This window comes from Lissotriton vulgaris, chromosome 6 (genome assembly GCF_964263255.1).
Source record: "Lissotriton vulgaris chromosome 6, aLisVul1.2, whole genome shotgun sequence".
NCBI lineage: Eukaryota > Metazoa > Chordata > Amphibia > Caudata > Salamandridae > Lissotriton > Lissotriton vulgaris.
This window is the reverse complement of record NC_141694.1, coordinates 918,215,525-918,237,369: the sequence shown is the minus strand read 5'-3', so window position 1 is coordinate 918,237,369 and position 21,845 is coordinate 918,215,525.

Genomic DNA, 21,845 nt, shown 5'->3' with positions numbered 1-21,845 from the left:
ATGGGAAAAGAACAACATAAAATGCCAATCAGCATAATGTCTGCCGGAGGGCAGGAGGGGTCACTTGCACAAACAATAACAATAACCAGCAAATTGCTGATTCCAAAGCCCTTCTTGAAAAGGTTGATAAAGAAATCTTGGAATTTAAGGATTATACAGTGGCGCAAAAATCCAACAAATTTGAAACTGATAAAAATAATTACTCACTTGAAAGCAACTATCCATACCTAAACAAAGATTTTTACACAACAACCAATTCCAGGAGATTCCTTAAAAACAACCAGGGACGATCAAAAAATAGATTTCTTACGTTCTCAGATACTTCCTCCTCCTCTAGCTCTGAAGCAGGGATAAGTGACCAGGACAATAGCGGCCCTAACAAAAAAGGTGGTCAACCCGCCCAATTCCAACAAAGAAATAACCAGCAGCCTTTTTTAGGAAGAGGCCAACGGAGAACCAGAGGCAGACCCCGATACAACGCCCAACCATGGGAAATGACAACGAGACGCCAATTTAACAAGAACTAGGCAGATCAGCTGTTTTCAATTTATCAGATAGAAATCTGACTCAATCAGAGATATTGGTACTGGAGAAAGGACTCTCTTTTGTTCCTTCAAAAAGAACGGATTTTGTAAAGATGAAACTAGAAATTTTAGAGTTCTGTCGTAAAATCAGATTAAAAACTTACTTTAAGGACCAGGAAATCGAAGTTAGTGGAGAAGTGACTGGCCTACGCCGTAAATCAAACTTCTGTCCCCCAGGAAATAAAGTACCTAAAGAGGTCTTAGCCTTCGAAAAAACGTTATTGTCCGCAATAACTGAAATGGAGTCCAAAAAACAATTTGTCAAATTTAACCTATCGAAAGAACAAAAAGACGCTATGCTTTCGTTAAAAAATGATACAACTTTGACAATCAAGCAAGCGGATAAAGGTGGGGCTGTAGTTGTGTGGCAAACGGACAAGTATAAAGCAGAGGTGATGAGCCAATTAAACAACACTGAGTGCTATAGAAAAATCAGAAGCGACCCCACAGCAGATCTACAGGGACAACTGTCAAACATCTTACAGCAAGGCCTAGAAGATGTCTTCCTGGGGCCTAAAGAATTTTCCTTTCTTCAGAACAAAAAACCACGAATACCAATTTTCTATGCTTTACCTAAAATCCATAAAAATGAAGCCAATCCACCTGGCAGACCTATTATTTCTGGTTGTGAGTCATTATGGGAGCCAGTGTCCAAATACATTGATTTTTTTCTTAAACCTTTCATTTCGTCAGTTCCAGCACATTTACAGGACACCACTGCTTTCATCAATAGATTAACCAATATTGAGTATGACCCATCTACACAGCTGTTAGTCACCATGGATGTGGTTGCCTTGTATACCCAGATCCCACAGGAGGAAGCACTGGAGGTCCTGACTTACTTTTTAAACACCAGGGAACAACCGGTGAGAGTACCCACAGATTTTATCATTTCATTGGCCAAATTAGCTTTACAAAAGAACTTTTTCACGTTTGGAGCTGATTTTTACTATCAAATAAAAGGGGTGGCGATGGGCTGCCCCTTTGCCCCAGAATTGGCGGTACTTTTCATGGGCCTTTTTGAGGCCAAATTCATTTGTGGCAACAATCCATTTTCTGCACACATCAGACAGTATATGCGTTACATTGACGACGCCTTTTTCTTATGGAATGGCTCTGAGGAACTACTCAAGGATTTCCTCAATTGGTTAAACAGACGCACCAAAGAGATTAAATTTACCATCAACTCTAATGCATACCAGATTACGTTCTTGGATGTCAAAGTGTATGCACTTAATGGCACATTGGCTACAACGTTATTCAGAAAAGATACCGATCGTAATCGGGCATTACACTATACCAGCAATCATCCACGCAGCCTCCGCCAAAACCTTCCATTCGGCCAATTCCTCCGAATTAGGCGTAACTGCACAGTGAAAGAGGAATATTTTGACCATGCCCAAAATCTAGTGGAACGTCTTATGGCTCGGGGCTATCCGAAAAAACTTCTCAAAAATGCAATGCGCAGGGCCTGGTGGATGCCACGTGAAGTTCTTCTCGAAAAACAGGTGAAACCACCTTTGGAAAGAATAGTCTGTGTGACCACGTTCTGCCCACAGGCTAATCAACTCAGGAAGAAAATCAATCAGAACTGGCATCTAGTGAAGAATCTAGAAGAGAGCTTATCCCAACCACCTCTTATAGCTTTCAAAAAAGAAAGTAGTATTGGAAATGCCTTGGTTCGAGCTGCTTTACCAACAAAGGAACCTGCTACTCTACGCAATCTACTTGGATTGGCACCAGTCCGTGGCCACCACAAATGTGGAACTTGTGTATGCTGTGACAAGACCATTGAGGGAGACCTATTCTCTTATAATGGTATACACTGGAAACACACAACATTTACCAACTGTAAAACTAGAAACGTTGTGTACGGGATCTTATGCCCGTGCCAGAAACTATATGTGGGCAAAACCACTCAAGAAATTCGCCAGCGTGTCAGCCAACACAAATCCAGAATAAGGAAATCTGTTGCCAATGCCCCGCTAGTGGATCACTGGATTAAAGAGGGTCACACTGAACATGACCTTAAATGGACTGTATTGTGCAAATTAGAAATGGATTCGAGGGGAGGCGATCTGGATATAAAACTCTGCCAGCGTGAGGCAACCCTCATCTTGAAAATCAACACGGTTAACAACGGACTTAATGAATTATCTGAAATTTCTAGAGCTTTTTGAAAGAACTACAACTCCCACAATCAGAGCAGGTATCACATGACCCGCATCCTCTTATGAGCCGCCACGTTATTACCACCCACACGCTGAACCCGGATACTGCCTCTGAATGATGGCGCTCCTGAATTCTTGAGCGACCCGTACAGCACATCTGGCGAGCTTGATTTAAGGTAACCCCCCTCCCAGGATGGGAAACATTCACCCGTGTGATGTGGTGATTCCCTCTCACGCACACCTCTTCCTTTTTCTGCAGCCCGCGGTGAACGCGACCGCCCTCGCCCCTCCTTTCTAAGTGAACCTTGCCTTTGGATGTTGCCGTCCTTCCACTTCTGAGCGGCCCGCGCGAAAAAATCTGCCGAGACTTACTGAAGGTAAGCCTCTTCCCGGCTTAGTAGCAACCAACTCGTGTCCCACGTTGTGACCTTTCATTCATCAAACCCACTTTTCTTTCCAGCACGCGTTGAATGCTTCCGCCTCTGATCCGTCTGCCATTTGAACTCGGGCCGCACGCAACTTTCCTTTGGGGACAGGTAAGACGCTGTCACCCATGTTTGTGCAAGTGACCCCTCCTGCTCTCCAGCAGACATTATGCTGATTGGCATTTTATGTTGTTCTTTTCCCATTAGAAACCACAACCCCCCTCGAGTCACACCAGCTTCCTGAGCTTGGAGGAACATTATAATCCTCTTTGGATCCACGCTTGTGCACACAGCGCATGCAGGTACTTATAGACACAAAATTTTCCCTGCTTTTAGCTTCACACGACTATAGGGTAGACCTGTGTTCTCATGTTGTGTTATACTCTGTGTTTACAGATTCTTCACTGTGTCTGCATTCTCTGTCTTCACACTCAGGTAGGAGCCCGTGCAGGTTTATAAAGTCGCTTTTCTCCTTCTTAATTTCACTAAAATTCTAAAGGAAATGTTTTCCTTTTTCAGATTTGACGGTCTGGTCCTGATGAGAATCGGACAAAGGGTCCGATTCGAAACGCGTCAACCTTATTAACGCTTCTCACCTTATGTTTGCTCTTGGGTTTAAATAATTGTACTTTGACATAACTGTTTGATATTTAGTATCTGAAAGAATACGTATTGATTCAAGATTGTGATTTGTGTTGCATTTTTGCCATTGACCCACTTTCTATTCCTTTGTTGTTGTTTCGTGCCACATGTTTTTTATGTCTTATGGAGTTGAAGGAGTATGAGTATGTATGAAGAACGGCTGTGTTTTGATTGAAACGTGTCCAATTTTTGTTTAACGTCCAAGAAGTGTGTTTTGTTCCTTTTAAATGTTGTTCTGGTTCCCCTTTTTTGTCACACATATATATATATAAGACAAGGTTTGTAATTGTTTTTGTTGTGTTGTCCAAAAGTAATTTTTATACCAAATTTAAATAAATAATGATGGATTGATTCCAATTATCGGCTGATAATTGAACACTTGTCGGCTTTGGATACAATTTTGATTCTTGAATAGGACTCAGTACTAGCACTCCTTTTGTTCATTTGATTGTCTAATATTACAGCAAGGGTCTGGCTGATATGGTGAAATCTGTCTCTAAACATAAAAATATAGGAATATTGTGTACAGTAGCCTAATTTCTGGAAATTGGATTGTAATTCAAAATCATATCAGGGAGGGGTGCTTAAGGGAGCGTTGGAGGGACCATATAAGATAATCCTGACAACAAACAACGCCTTGAAATATGCAAATGTGCCAGAGTGAATCCACACTACTCAAACAATGAGAGTGAGATTAGCTAAAGTAGAGGCCGAATCAGCTGGGACTCTGTCAAGCTCACAAAGATAACCTCAGTGACAAGCTCAAGTTTGTGACAGTGATCCAGAGGGAGTGAAAAATGTGAGCCTGAAATAGGTGAAGACAATGAGCAAAAACAAACTGAAGGGGTGACATTTCAGGCAGGTTAGAGAAAGTCCTAAAGAAGTAATTTAAATTCATGAAGTCCAGGATCACAGTAGAGATTAGAACGAAGAGCTGGTACAGTGCAATAGACAAATGCATGACTCACAGAAAGAAGGAGCAGTCTCTGATTCAATCAAGGAAAGGTTGTAGTTGGAGATCAGTTACAAAGACCCCAAATGAAAGAAGAAGTTCACAGTGAACATGGCAGAGGAAGGGAAAAGTGATTAAAGTTCAAGTTTGAACTCAAATGAAAGTTCCTTACACAGTAAAGAAACTCTGGCGAAGACTTGCTGAGAGAGAAAGAGTTGAGAAAGACATTCCAAGGGAGAGAAATTGTTTTTAAAAAGCACTGTCAACCAGAAGAAGAGCCTTAGAGACAAATGGATTCTGAAACTAGTGGAAATGAATCACCAATGGCCACAATATCAATAAGGAAGAGACTTCCAAATTAAAAATATGCCTCGCCTGAATTGGAATATTTAACTACAGTTTTGGAACAAGAAGAAGATGATGCCCTATTACTTACCAGCAATATGTATTAATCCTGGTCCTGTTGTCCCCATCCCATTCATGACAAGGGAGATAATCCTATCTCACAAACAGAAAATAAGAACAATGGAATGCTGGATCCTACTCCAATTCAGAAAAGGGGGTGGTGATGGAAAGAGCATCTGAATTAAGCAGAACACTTGTACCCAGTCAACAGATCAGGGCTTGATCCATCACCGTTTTTTAGCTCACTGCACCATCCCAGCTCAGAACCTGGCTACATGCAAATTAGTCTGTCCCTGGCCCAGTGCATCATGGGAACAGGGCAGACCAAACTACCAAGCCAATTCTTTTACTGGGAAGGAAACAAGCTTCCGGGGACTGGTTTCTGGCATTACAGCCGTCTTCGGCCCGGCTTGCTTGAATCCTGATGGTGCAATGAGCAAGGGACTCATGTCTGAGCATACCCTTCCACGCTTATGGTGGACAAAACGATTCAGAAAAGGGGGTGGTGATGGACAGAGTATCTGAATTAGGCAGAACACTCGTACCCAGTCAACAGATCAGGGCTTGATCCATCACCGTTTTATAGCTCACTGCACCATTCCAGCTCAGAACCTGGCTACACGCAAATTAGTCTGTCCCTGGCCCAGTGCATCATGGGAACAGGGCAGACCAAACTACCAAGCCAATTCTTTTACTGGAACCAAACCTACCACCCTCAGATTGAGGAGCAGCTGCTCCTGAGAAAGAGCATGGGCCCGCCATTAATCCAAGTAAGGGTAAAGCATGATCCCTTGAAGGTGCATGGAGGCCACCAACGAAGCCACCACCTTTGTGAACACCCTCGGAGCAGAAGGAAGACCAAATGGCAGGAAACAAAACTGAATATTACTGCCCCAGAGGCAAAACCTCAGGATCCTGGGAAAGCAAGGATAAACTGGGGAATGGTAGTAAGTGTCCCGGGAGAACCAACAGAATTACACTCTGAAGAGTCTCTATTTTGAAGGGCGGTCAAACCACAAAGTTGGTCAGAGCATTTAACTCCAGAACCATACTGAACCCCACTTTCAACTTGGGCACCAGAAACATGATAAAGGAAAACCCCCTCCACCTCTTCATAGAAGGTAGCATCTGAATCACCCCTTCCCGCTGGAGCGACTGGACCTCCACAGACAACTCTGTTCTCTTGGACTGAGAGGACGGCCAAGGAGTGGGACGAACCACAGAATCTGGTGGGGGCACCGTGAACTCAATGTAATACCCAGGCACACAATGTCCAAAACTCACACATCGAAGGTAGACTGCAACAAGGCCAGAAGAAAGTATTACATTTGTCCTCCTGAGGCTTCGGCTGGGGGCACTTCGCCTTCCGGTCCAAAATCCTACCAGAAGAAAGCCTCCCGTGACCCCTAGAAAACTGCCACCTGGAAGGTGGATGAAAGGGGGCCTTAGGCTTTGAAAAATCCTTAACAGCAGAGGACAACTCCAGTGAAGAGGAGTGCTTCTTTTTTTTAAAGCTTATGCAACTTGCCCTCCAACTCTTCCCCAAACAGCATAGTCCCCAGAAAAGGCAAATGCAGGGCTGCTGCCTACTGAGGGCAATTAGTTTAACAATCCCTCAGAATCAAATTGCTCTGCACCACCACACAGGCATCCCCAGAAAGAGCAGAGGCCCTCACAACGTCAAAAGAAACATCTGAAAGGAACTCCACCTCCCTCTTGATATGTTCCAAAAGCTCCAAACAGTCTGAGGTATCATGCAGGGATTGAAATAGAGCATTAACAATGGAAATAAGAGACTGAGCAACATTAGTCCCATAGTTCCCAGCCCTCACAGCCAGATGACACCCAGAGAACCCTTTCCTCAAGGATGCATCTACTTTCTTATCCACAAGGTCTGTAATTACTGAGTCCTTAGCCAGCAAGGTACGACCCATCAGACTGGCCACGAAGGAATCTATCGGAACAGCGTCAGGCAAGACAGGGGACATGTCCTGGAGAGGATACAATTTGGCCACACACCTGCCCATCATACTGCAATCAGGGTTCTTCGACTCCTGTTGAAACACCTCATGGATATAGAGATTAACAGGCACATAAACCTGTGCCGTACTCTGGAACTGGCGAAGCAAGGACCCACCCCAGATGTGCTGGGCACTTCATCATTAGAAAAGCCCATGTTGGATTTCACATGTTGCTGCAAATCTGGCAACATGACTTTATCAACATATTTTCCTTTATGCTCCTCACCCCCCATCCAATCCACATTGGAACTGGAAAACAGAGAGGGTAAACAAGAACAGGGAACTTGGGCTGACCACTCCCGCCCAATTCTTGCAATGTCTCCTTAGTTAGGTGTTTAATACTGGCATCACCCCTACCCTGCAGTGTTTAGAGCATGCCGGATAAGAAGAACAAAAAAAAAAGAACAGGAGGAATGCTGGGTACGTTTTTTTATGTACTCTCGGTGGGAGGGGGGAGGAGTAGGGTCCAGCATTACTTCATTCTTTTTTTCTGTACGTGAGATAGGATTATCTTACTTGTCATGAATGGGATGGGGACAGGAGGGTCCTGGGGGTAGTGAAACTGTGTTGGATGATTATACACGTATGAATCAGTGCCAGAAAAAGGCTGAGAGTGAGTCAGAGACTGAGTTTAAAACAAAAGAAGAGCCACCTTGAATTGAATAAAAAGACTTTATGAGGAAAAATAGTTTTGAGACTGCTGTTGAACAAAGATAATTGAAAGTCAGACTGCAATGAGCTTTTGAATGATCCTTTGAAAAGGAAAAATGAGAAGAGCATTTTGAAATTTTGCTTTGGTTATTGTTTTAATAAATTTAGAATAAAAAAGACTAAAATATTAGTGAATTAAAGAAAAATGTTGTTGAACTTAAATTGTGTAAAATTGCAGGGTTAGTATTGATATTAGCAATATTAGTAGTTTAGTAGCACTGATGTTGTGCTTACTGACTCTTGAGGTAAATGCTTCAGATTGTGTTTATAATGTTAATGCTTTTGTCACTACTAAATAAACAAGCATTTGCAATGCAATAGGTATCGCATTCGCGAGAATTTAAGTTATTGGCAGTGTAAATTACAATGCCCTTTATATGTTTTGCTAATTAACACATAAATAAAAGGCATTGTCATTTACAATGCCAATGGCTCAAACTCCTGTAAATGCGAGAGCTATTCAAAGAAACGGCCGCGATTGGTCAGGCTGCTCAGAAAGTGAAAGTACAAATGGCGTGCTGAACGTTGCAGGAAAGCATGTCGTGCCTGCAGTAAGAGAAACATATTAAAGAAAATAGTGCTAGCAGACTAAAAATAAGACGTACTGTGTAACAACCGAAGTAAAAGGGCAAGTCCTTATGGAAGGTTTCAAATGAAGACAAGGCAGTACAAAGGAGGGATTAACAAGCCTATTAACGAATCAGAAGCCAGCATTTACGAAGGACAATGACACAAGCCAATGACAAATAGGGGAGGAGAGTGGGCGGGGCTTCTATTCCATACTCAATACAGCATGCGCAGTGCAGCGCATGTGCTGCCTTGGTTTGACCTAAAAACTGGAAAAAAACGCACACACGCACACATCACCATTACACAAGACAGAGATCTTTGAATGGAACAAGGCTGAAGAGCCAGAACAGGCATCTACAGAGTTCAAAGTAAAAAGGTGAAAAAGGAAGGCAACAGGTGAGTAAAGTTGGAAAGGTGACTGGTTAGAGTGTAGGGGGTAGAAGGGACACATAAACAAGGAGTACTGTTGTACAAAAGGGAGGGAGGCAAGGGCCGCACCAATGGTGGAGATGGAGGAAGTAAAATTATTATTATTAGAGAGCAAAGCATGGACAGCTGACAGCCCTGAACTGGCCTAAGACTGAAACCCACCACTACACATACTTTTGGAAATGGCTGCAGCTAGCATGTTCATGCACAGGGAACGCAACTCAAACTGTTTGATGAATACATAGTTATTTAGGGGCCAAACCAAACACCCTGTTTCTTTCTGTTACTGCGCCATATTTGTTGTCCGTCTCAGTGGACAGATAACTACTTCCCACAAAAGCCAACTTCTCAAAATTCTGAGTCTTTCAATGTGGGCTACCTTGCACCTGCCTTGGTAGTAGCGTTTGAAAGTGGTGAGTTGTGTGTCTACAACATACAACAGATCTGTCTGATGGCTTTTCCATTGCACATGTGGATCATGAAAATCAAATTGGTGGTCTGGTGGCTGTGATATACCACTCAAAATGTGTCTGTGCATGAAAAAACTTGAGGGCATGGATAAGGCAGAAGACCTTTTCTTCTCACTACAGCTAGCAGACAACTTCTCCTTGTCAGGCTTAGTGGCTTACCACCCCCCAGGCCATTTAATCAATTTTGGGGAGTTGCTGGAAAAGGTGTTAGCAACTTTACACATACAGTATGCTCATTTAACTGTTTTGAAGGACTTTCATTTTCATACGGATGATCCGGAGTGCAAACTGGCATTGATTGCTGCTGTCCGAAGCACCAGCATACCTAAACCTCCAACAGAGTCAGATGCCCCACTCATAAAAAGGGGGATACACTTGACCTTATATCTTCCTTTCTGCCCTCTTTAGTTACAGACAATCTTTATCCTGTGACTAGGTCATATCATTTTCTAATTTTCTCGGATACTTCTGGAGACTCTAATTTCCACATCTAAAATGATTATGACTTCACAACCTTTGCATAAAATCACTGGAATCACTCTACTTCTAATTCGCCCGGAAGTGACATAAAATGTAGCAGTTGAAGAGTTGGTAAAATTTGAGATCTCTTTGGCAGGTTTAAAAGGAGGCATTTAATTGGATAGCTCTGGCGCTCCACTTGACCCCTGTCCACCTAATATTCTTAAACTGCCACTTCCTTTTTTAAATGAACCTATAAATTACTTGTTCAATGGCTTCCTGAATTCCGCTATTGTACCTTCAACGTGGAAAAAAAGCCTTAACGTTTTCTTTGCAAAAAACCCTAAAGCTGACTATGAATGCTGGAGTATTTATAGACCCATATTGCTTGGGAAAATGCTAGAGCAGTGGATCAAAAAACATCTTTCTACATTTATAGAAAATAAAGGGACCGTGCCCTACTCCCAGCAGGCTTTTGACAAGTTTATATAACTGTGAGAAGGCAATTTTGAATGTATCCTATGGATCAATGTTTCCAGCACAGCAAACACCAATCTTTTACGTCAATGTAACACATTAATATACTCTTTGAGTTATTGTCTTGTGCCACTTCAAAAGAACAAATTGGACTGCAGTTACCGTCATGCAACTGATAAGACAGAAATCATGTGCTAGAAGATATGTTGCCCTGGTGAGGTAAAGATAAAAAGGTGGACCACGTTAGCAACTTATTTGGGCCAGTTTTGGAACTTTTCAAGTCACGCAACAAAAGTGTTTTGTAAGGTGTTGAAAACTACATGGATTTGACTGAGCTTGCTGCAGGCAATGTTTGTTTGAAGATCAGCAGTAAAAATCGAGGCAGCAAACCACAAAACAAGCCCACACACACCCGCAAAAACAGCCCACGTACTGACCTTTCAGTCCAGCCCATCGGGCACTGCCTACCATACTGCCTGAAAGACTAGGCTGATCCTGGTAGGTCGTACAATAATTGTGCCTTTGACCTCCTGTTCCTCAGTGTCAACTAGGGCATAGAACTCCATTGTGCAAGACGTGCAGGGCTCGAGTCGGGGTACCACGCGGGTGGACGGCGTCCCCCCACTTATTTTACCAGGAGCTCGATTACTGGAGTAAATGGAGCCACACATTCACTCTTTGGCCTCTCTGTGGTGAGATCGGAGCTCATTGCAATCGCATCTAAGGGGTGAGCGAGGGGAGGCAATGAGTCTGATGGTGCTAACCACCTTTCGTGACATCACTTCCTGTCTTGACGTCAGCGTCCCCTCAACTTCTTTTTTGGGACTTGTGCCCTGAAGACGTGGATTGATTTCACTGTTCGGCAGCTCGAGGAGTCCCCTGAGCCCTGTGTATTGCTGTTTTGTACAACACAACTAAGGATCAGAGGGTACACTTGCAACACCACTGGTGTCACGTTGCTCTTTGCCAGCTGAGATGCGCGATACCTCTGGTGAGTGACGTGCCCATAGGTGGCTCCTTACCTGTACACATTCAGGAAGACGTCAATCTCCACCACGCACAGCGCCTTCGCGGGCTTCTGGAAGGAGAAGCGCACAATACATGGACTCATCATCTCTTCATTCTCCAAGGACCGAAGTGGCCGACAGAATGCACGAGATTCACCTACCATTAAGGTACTGTCTAGTAAACTTCAATAATTGCACAATGCCAGTGAATTCATCATTACTTAATGTATTTAATCCCGTGAAAGCAAAGCCTTCACTTTCGTAGAGCTTTCCACAAGCAGCAGTTACATTACACAATGACATATCCATATTTTTTGTGGAAAAAGAGAGGACATGGCTCAGCACTTAGAGCTGCAGAATTTGGAGCTGGGGATCCGTGTTCGAGCCTTGGTGTTGGTTGTACATCCTGTTAATAGTTGTGGGCAAAGCCTCGCCCTAAAATACACAAAACAATATAAAAAAAGTATCAATCGATATTGGAGGGGTGAGGGTGGAGGGTGACGGCCCACACAAGCACTATTGTGGGAGGGGTAGGGGTGAAGAGCTCAGGAATAATTAAGCGGGTAGGCAAATAAGAAGTGAGCAAAGGGTGTGCAGGAAAATAAAATATCAAGCCTATCCGACCTTAAAGGGACCCCAAACCAACCTAACCTACCAAAAGAAGCCCAACTCGTACATTTAAAGTGCAAATTCGCCTAAATAAACCTAAATAGAATACAAGCAACAGAGCCGGAAGCACAGCAAGAGAGGCAGCAGCAACCTATCTGTGGCATGAAGAGGGGATGAGAGTAAGAATGCTATATTTAAATGTATGCAGGTAGGGGGCTGGAGTTGAACACAGACAAACAGAGCAGGAATCCAAGCAAAAAATAGTCCTCCAAAGAACAGATAAAGAACCATAGTGAAATGAGACAGTACTAAGTATTGCTGGAGTAACCGAAGAGAGAAAGGAGGGACACATTGGCAGTACTGACCACTAGCAAGCAGGGATTTTTGAAGGACTCTGGCATAGACAAATAAAAAGCATTGTCAAGAAACTGATTACTGCAGATCTCAAAGAGACAGTTGCGCTGTCTAGCTCGACCTAAGAATGAGTTAGAACAGGATGTTGCAATCCAACCAGTGCATAGAGAACATTTATTTAGTGGATTTAAGAATAATGTGTATATTAAAATGATTAGAGAATATGAACAAAATAATGAAGCTTAGTGTGTGCTACCTGTGCCCCTACCTTCCTACATCAGCTGGAGAGGGTTCTACTTACGTACAGCTACCTATTTTACTCACTGTTGTGTAACTTATAAATTGCAATTTTGAATCATGACGGGCTCTTTCTCCATATTTGACTGATTTTAATGTGCCTTTAAAGAATTGGCTTATTAGAGAAGTTCAAAAAGTCAATGGGGGAGTGAAGAGGAAAAAAGTAGAATCATCCTTCTCTTGATATTGCCATTCAACATAGGGATTCAACCATGTATTACATGGATATATGTGTGCATATGTGTGTGCTATTCTTATTTGAGGTGTTAATCATGCTTAAGTGATGGTGTCTTCATAAGATCTAAGCACCTTCTCTACTATGATGACCTTGTAGAAGGTCACCCATCATAGTACATCATCTACACCTCCCCATTTTTACTATTCTCAGCTAGGGAAGGCAATAAAGTATATTTTTTCCACTAGCCAGAGAATTTTTAACCATCACACAATTTTTTCATGATCCCACGCACTACTCATATTCACCAATCACTAAATAAAGTGCTCCTGCTCTACGTAGGTCGTAGCACGCCCCGTCCCGTAGAGGGGCGGGAAGAACCCAATGATGAAGCATGACACTGAATCCGGTTTAAGTGTGAGGGGTATTTTACAATTTTTGAAACACTGCCCTTCCTTGAAATTAAGAGAAGGTGCTTAGTTCTTTTGAAGACACCATCACTTACGCATGATTAACCCCTCAAATAAGAATAGCACACACATATGCACACATATATCCATGTAATGAATGGTAGAATCCCTATGTTGAATACAAATTATTAAAGAAGTTAACAGAGAAATTTAAATGTAGTACATTTTTTAGAATGATTGCACAAAACAAGTCAGAAACTAGCACCAATCAAAGATATGTGTATCTTTGGATCAGTTAGAAGCATACTTTTATTAGAGAATACCATGAGATAGGAGTAAAGGTTGTAAAAACTGACAAGAGCAGGGGGTGAATTAGAACAGATACAAGAGAAAGATACATTCTGATTGTATGGTTTACATCCTAGATTGAAAATGGATAAAGAGCGAACAGGTGAGTTATTAAAGGGAGGCAGGGATGAATTTATAGGAGAGACTGTGTGTGATAGAACTTATGAAGTTAGTGGAGACTCTTTGTTAGATGGAGAACATATTTTCAGGAAAATCCATTAGGTCTGTGGGAAACCTGCTTTTCCAATGTACTGAAACAATTGGTTGGTTGGTTTTATTTAGCTTTAGTGTTTTCCAGGGTCTAATATTTGGATGAATTAGGAAGTCGACATAGTTTGAAAAGAGTGGGACACAAGGGCTTATTACGATGTCGGGCGTATTGCCCCCCCCAGGGTGGCGGTAGCCACCGCCAGCCTGCGGGGGCAATCCACCCGACATCCACACTTGTTTTCCCCCCGCCATATTAGCTTGGTGGGGGGACCTCGGCAGACGGAAAGACCGTCCGCCGTTTTTCCGCCCGGTCGCCTTGCGGCCGGGGCGGAAAAGGAATAATATGGTGGCGGTGTCTATCACACGCCGCCAGCCATATTAGGATGGGTAATTGTGGATGCCTTTCCTTGACGGCAATGCCGCCACAGAAAGGCATGCGGTCTTCACTCTGGGGGCCCCCTGTGGGCCCCCAGAGTGAAGGAGGGGTGGGGGTTGCACACAGGGGGGGTACCACATTTGCATAAAGAAAGAGGCAGGCACCGCGCTGTGCCTGCCGCTTTGTTTATGCAAATGCTGAAATGCATTTTTAGCATTGTGGCGAGCGGTGCTGAGAGCACCGCCCGCCACAATGCTAAAAATGCAAGACGTACCCGCCACTGTGGTGGGCACATCCTAATACTCCCACGGGACCCCCGCCCTAATGGCGGGCGGTCCCAATCCCCGCTTGGATGTCCGCCCGTTATCCTAATAGGCCCCATAGTTTTGATCAAGTAGCCTTAGCTATATTATGTGGTATTATTCCTCCTGCTGTGAACATTACGCATTTATGTATGGTTGTAGATAGGATTGCAGTAGGTACAGCAAGGTCCTTTAAGCTAGTATATGCAGCAATGGTGGCTATTAGGGCTACGTTGATGAAATATCGCCTCACGTTTGATATTCTTTAGGCAGGTATTGTGATTAGAGCCATGAAATGTAATTTCCTACCCCACAAAAGGGGAATTATTTATTGTTATGTTACTAATCTAACTAACCCTTCGAATGAGATTACATCTTTTGAGGAACCTGGCTGATGGAAAACTGTAGTTTCATGGTTCGGTGAGTAAGGGAAGAGTTTTGGTAAGGTTGGAGAATGGCTAGGTAATTTAGGTGGAAATGCTTTCCAAGCTGTGTTAGCCACATGATAATTATAATGATTTGGACAATTATTCTGTTTCTTTTGCTGACATTTTCTGAGTGCATGATTATCAGATAAAAAAACAAAGATAATGGTGAAAATAGGTTGATGAAATAGAAGGGCCATTGGAGATGGTATTGGAGAATCTCAAGTAACCAGATAAAAACAGTAGAGGAAAATTCTTGAAGAATCTTTAGAAGATTAAGGCGTCTATTAACTGATAGCTGGTCTATTATGTTTTATTAATGTGTTTATTAAAAGTAATAAGTGGGGGGAAACTGTCAAATCTTTTTCTAAATTTTAGGTGACAACCATGTTTGAATATTAATGATTTTTATAATGAATATAGTCCTAACTCATGAATTATTAGAGATGTATTTGAAATGATTTTATTTAGAGCTTTAGAAGTGTGCTTTTCGATGTAGTTTAGTTATGCCATATTTTTGTAGAGTCACCATTTTATTACAATGGATGCTGGCTTGGTGTTCTGCTCATCTTATGGCTGCTCATCACTGTTCTCAATCAATGTTCCTTTGCATATCTTCTCTTCCCATAGTCTTCACAGAGGATGGGGCACTATGGCAGAGCTGGTTATTTTCCATAGAAAGCAGGTATTTTGAATGAAACTTTCTTAATTTACCTAATGTATCATTCTGAAAAACATTTCTTTTGGAAATTCCAATGTAGGCCTTCTAGCATACACTATGTATGAGTCTAAATTTTAAAGTGTTTCATATTGTGTTGCACATCGCTGCAGTTCACTGTTGTTGTGGAAGCTGATGAAGTTTTCCTTTACCGTATAAATGGGTTAGTGTTATAATTTTGTTTTGACAATCTCAATTCTGAATTGCTCGATATGTGTTATTGTGAGTCATGCCACAGTGAATTTGCAGTTTTTGTTTAATTCCTATTCACAAAATTTGTATACAATCCCCTGGTTTTTAGGGGGGAGTGAGAGCCTTTCTTGTACCCTAGAGATAGTGTTGGTGTTCTTTATGAATTTGACAATAAGATTTTTAGACTTTTGGCCATATTTATAATCTTTTTTCGCGTTGTGTTTGTGTCACAAAAGCGACAGAAAACAGCACAAAATGTTCTTTTTTGTTATCAAAATTCCAGCCCAAACCTGTTTTGCGATGGAAAGTTACCTAAAAATAACACATTGCAGTGTGAAGTGTTGCTTTGTGTAACTTAGCATCAAGTGGGCATTACATGGGTGGTACATGGGCGTTTCCATGCGACTGCCTATATTTTTTAACACAAAACTCTATCCACCAAAAATCTGAGACAGGACTTTGCCTAAACATTAACAACACTTGAAATCAGGGGTTAAAAGGATAAATATATTTTCATTTCTCCTTTTTTCCCAACTTTTCATGTGTGCGCTACTACACAGCAAACATATAAAGGAAATAGAGGAAAGGTTTTAAAAGTTGTCTATGCATAGTATTTTGTACATTAACACCCACGTGCATCAACCTATTTAGGAAGTGCAAACAGTGCGAATCGGTAAATTCGGCCGTTTGCACTTCCTAAATAAGTTTTTGGGATGCATCATGCATTTTTGTGAAATTCGCTATTTTTAGCAATTTCCAAAAATGCGATTGCTTTTAAGGAATCGCAAATAAGCGATTCCTTAAAAGCAATGCATGATTGTTTTTCTAATTGCGAATTAGCAATTAGGAGGTGCAAATTACCACGAGGTTGAACCTCGTGGTAATTTGCGAAAAGTTTTGAAAATGCTCAAAAAGGCATTTTTTAAACTTTCATTTCTCAGACACACATGTCCTTAGGATATGTGTGTGTGAAACATGCACTTCAAATTACATTTCTGGGGTGCAGGGGGGGGTCCTTGGGACCCCCCTCTGCACCCTTGGAATGCATTAACAAATTGCGATTTTCAAAAAGAAAATCGCAATTTGTTAAAGCCTTTCCATTGATCCCTATGGGCCTTTTGGCCCATAGGAATCAATGGGAATTGCGAATTCGCACTTTGGAATTCGCATAATATTTGCGATTCGGTAAAAATAGTGATTTTTACCGAATCGCAAATATTTTGCGAAAATATACATGCATCCCATTTTGCGAATTCCAAATTGCGATTCCCTATTTTTTGCAATTTGGAATTCGCAAAAGGCCGGGATGATGCATGTGGCCGTAAGGGAACCCTTCCAGTAAAAAATCTATTCTAGACTCATTCACAAAACCTTTGCATTGTGGCGCACAAATGTGTGTGTGGTGCTCTGCAGCAAAATTCTGCACTGGCGCTAAGGAGAGGGAATGAGAGAGCCATATCTCTGGAGATATGGTGCTCTCCTGCTCTCTCCTTATCACACAACTCAGCACCGCATTTTTGGCTACTGTGCTACGTTGTGGTGTGAGAATTTAGTAAATCTGGCCCTTATTCTTTTCCACCTGTGACTGCTAGTCGCTCCATTTATGATTTTGTTGCATGACTGGGATTTAAAATAGTTCCTATTTCTGACTATGCACTCTATCTGAGGCTTCATAGTATATCATTTGCATTTTTCTGTATTACTTGTTTTGAGACTTGTGTAATTAAGCCCCTTACTTAGTCCTATGATCTAGAACTCAGTTACGGTTAGGTCCCAGTCCTTATTTATTACTTTGCTAAGTTAATTTATGGGTCTGATGTCAAGCAAGGTGGAGCTTCTTACCACAAGATCAAGGGTGCAGGAGCAAATCTGCCTGAGGTAAATTTTGGGGGGAGCAAAATATTGGGCTGCTGTAAAATATTGGGGTTAGGCTCCCACAACCCTGCATTTTAGGTCAGTCATATGCATGTGGGCCTTAGCCACCCCCATATTATGATGTTGAGGCTATTATGTAGATTGTCTATTCTGCTATTTTGCCACCCAGGGTTTTGCTGCCCCTCTATATCCCCCAGCTCCCAATTATTCATGTCATCAGGTCTGTAAGGGTTACATCACTCTTTGCGCACCTGGCTGGCACAGGAGATAAAATATCAGTGTGTGGACAACCATAGTAGTGTCGCTTGATATATTGCATTAATAGTTTGATTGGACTGAAGTGATTGGTCGCTTTTGAGTGCACAAATGCAAAGGTGAGAGACGGTTGACATTGTCCTCTAAAAGCACTGCACTGATTCAAATGATTAAAAAGTGGAAATACTGCACTCAATGGGTTTCATAAAGCTGTAGTATGGTGGATTTGCCCCGCATGTGCTTGAGTGGCAGTAGAACCCAGGTTACAGTGCTCTAGAATTAGAAGGGTCTGAGGCTGCCCCTGAATCCTTCCAGGAGAAGGGTTGGACTAGCACAGAGCATAGGCACCAGACCAGTCCTTATGGCACTACTAGATTGCTCTCTAGGAAAATCTGACACCAACCCTTAGGGTGCTGGAAGAAAATGTATTGTTGAACCCTGAACAACTGTGTTGCTGTCCCACCAAATCTGGTTTCAGAGAGGGATAATGAGTTGTGTACTGTATAACACTGAATTTTCTCTAGTAGTTGTACAGTAAGCTTGAAAATACAATGGAGCAGGCCCCTCCTTTCAGACACAATGGAGCAAAGTCACTTTTGCAAAGGTAGAACAAATGAAGCTCTCAGCTGCTTCTGGACACTTACTGTTAGGTGTTCAATATTAGCTGATATTGTCACACACTAGAAGCACCCCATGTGTCCCAACTCAGTGTCTGCTACTGCTCCATGATATGAAGACCATCTTTATTCCAGGATTCCTCAGGAGTGGTACTTCAGGTTTCTATGGTCATCACAAGCTGCTGGCCCCTCTGTTTTGCACAGGCAGGCTCCTGCATCTGCAGCATTAAGTGGAAGTCTACTGCTTGTTAGTGTCACTGGTGTTAGTTGCTTCTCAAGTTGTCTCTATCTTCAGGCTTTTTTGACAATGTACATAGTCCTGCAGTAGAGTGATTCAGAGCAAGGCATCAAGGGAACAAACAATAGACCAGATTTTACCATGAAGGCACCAGTGACCAGCAATCTCTATTGGGTACAATCTTTAGGGCAATGCTATACTCAAGTAAACATTTTATGGTCCGTTGTCAACTCATTTAGAATAAATTGTTGGATAGTCAAGAGAGAAAGTGAGAACACATACTCCTTTGCTGGCTACCACTGTCACGGATTTCTTCTGCAGAAGAAAGCTGCTCAGATTCTGAAGCAAAATCTCCTTTTGTGGTAGATTAATACTAAAAAACATTCTTTCGTAATATGTTTCCAAAGATAATTGTTTGGTGAACTCCAAGAACCATTACAAAGGGCCTGGCACACGTCTTGTGCTTGCTTTGCACAAGGTGGGCTTGCTATTTAAAAATAGACCTTGGCTAATTTTGCTTCAATGTCTTGCTCAGGCAATCACCTTCTTTAAAAAGTCTTAGGCTGTGTGTATGGGATTTCATTGAATAGTTTTCAATCAATGGGTATTTAGGAGTGCTAAAAATGACTATCTTTTGTATGTTGTTCCCCCACATTTTTGCTTGACTCTTTTAGGTGGCTGTAGAACTCGGTGCATATTGCCTATGCATACTAATGGGTAAAGACCCTGTTCTCCCTGTTTCAACATGATGACACTGGCATACCCCTAACTGGCATCTTTAATTTACCTATGTTTTCCGAAAGTGTACCTATGACCTATCAGTTAAATGTAACCTGTGGGCTGCAGCACACATTGTGCCACCCAATGCAGTGATAGAACAAACATAACTGCATGCCTGCAAACTTTAACACATTGATACCAGTTTGACGGACAATTCAGCCTGGCAAAATACCTCCTTTTGACAGGCCTAAGTCTCCTTTTAAATATGAATATGTCACTCCTGTATAGGCCTTGCTGCTTATTACGGCAGTGTGCATGGTGTTTAAAAGTAGGAAATGTAACAGTTTAATGTTAATCATGTCCTTACAGAAGACCAAAAAAGCTATTTTCACTGTGGCAGGGTTAGCTGTCCTTTAGGAGAGAACTGGAATTCAATATTACATTTAATATTGCTATCTCAGCTTAGGAATCAACTACAAAGTTCATCTTGGCCTTATTAAAATGCTTACTACAAACCATATTCACTGGTAAGATCAGATTTGTAGTAAATATTTTAGGGCAGGTATGTTTTAAAAGTTGCCTGTTAAGTTGCCTACGAAGTCTAGAAACCCATTGGAATTAACTTCCATCCATTACCCAGGCACTCAAAAGCCCCATTGATGAGGTTTGAATTTGCTCCGAGAGCTGAGAAAAAGACGTTGGGTGCCAGCATGTTTTCTGTGTCTCTGGCAAGCTTTCCATCTGGGCTGTGCCCAGACAGGAACTCAATTAACTTCCTAGGGGATTACCCTGTCATGGGGCAGATGTAGTTAACACATGGGCCTGCCCCCTTCCTTTGTCCACCAAGCTAGTCAGGCACCCATCCTTATGAGAGAGGATCTGCTCCCAGAACCAATTTCGAGTGACCACAGAGGAGGCTTTGCACATTTCCCTGGCTACTCCTCTAGTGTGAAAACTGGAGTTATACACAGGAAAGAAATGTTTTGTCATGTTGGTTTTAGGCAGAGAGGAGCAATGTGGGATTGTTTTCAGTAAACCACACAGGCAGGAAGGGCTCCAAAAGTGGGTCATATGGTAAACTCAGGGAACTTTTAACCATTTGGTTATTCAGTGGGATCCCCAGTACCCTCACCGGATCACTTCTGGACTTGTTGAAGAACAAAAGAGGACTGGACTGGCTGTCTGTGAAATGAGAAGAGCTGTGACAGTTGAACCTTCTCTCAATTTTGTACGCAGGACAAAGAGGGGTCATGAGGCTGACCTGTTGGGGCCAGCGGGACATAACAAACTTCAAGAGACCTTTGCCAGCATTCTCAGGTGACCAGTTCCAACTGGACTTCCACTGGATCCTGCTGCTGAACTCTGCTGGAGTGAGTCATGACTCCGAAGTGCTGTTCCCAAGGTCCTGTGCCCTTGGCTGGTGTGCTCCTTCTAACGTTTCCTGAAACCTGGGGCTTAGAAGCTTTTTGAAAACATTTTTCCTGAGAAATATTGGGGGACCTGGACCAACCTGCGAAACTGATCCAATGAAGGCTCGTTGCCTCTGTGCCAAAGTTTCAGGTTGCTCCCACTATGTTCCTCTACGTAGCACCAAACCCAATTTGATGTCGCCGAGAAGGTATTTGGCCTCGGGGAGCCCTCTTCCATCACAGCCTGGTGTATGTCCAGCTGGATGAGTTCGAACTCCAAAAAGTGAAAAGTATCCTGCCAGTGAGCGAGGGACCTTCTCTGGCTGTGAATTTCAAAATTCTTCAACTTGGAGTTTCCTGCCAAAAGTCAACAGCTACACTTTTGGCAGCTATCCGATAACTTAGAACCGTCTGCGGCCACAGCCTGCTGCCCTGTCCATGAGAGGATTTTAGACTTCCATTCCAGAGACTATGTCTGACTGTAAAACCTTTGACCAGGAAAAAAACCTGGTACTTCTACTCAATCTGCTCTTCATCATAGTTGGCTTTAACACATACCCTTGTCTTGGTCAAGTGCAACCAGGTGACAGTGGTTGGCACTTCATGCTTTTTGGTGCCATTTTGAATGTTAAACTTTTAAAAAATGTATCTCTATCTCTATTGATTGGATGTTTGTTCTGTTGGTGTCATTTAATTTATTGAAATGTACTCTATTTTTCTAAACTTGATGAGATTTTTCTTGTGTTGTGTTTTGAGTTTATTATTCTTTGAGTACTGTATAAAAACTGTACAAATTGTCTCTAACTTAAAGCTGTCTGCTCTGTGACAAAGCTACTAGGAAGCTGAGCTCAGGTTTATTTAAAGACTTTAAGGGTGCACCCTGACAAGGTTTGTAAGGGTTGTGGTTATTATTTGTGGTGATTACTCATCCCATCAACTAATACCCCAATTCCATACACAGAGGATTCAGGGCATATTTACAAGCCCCTATC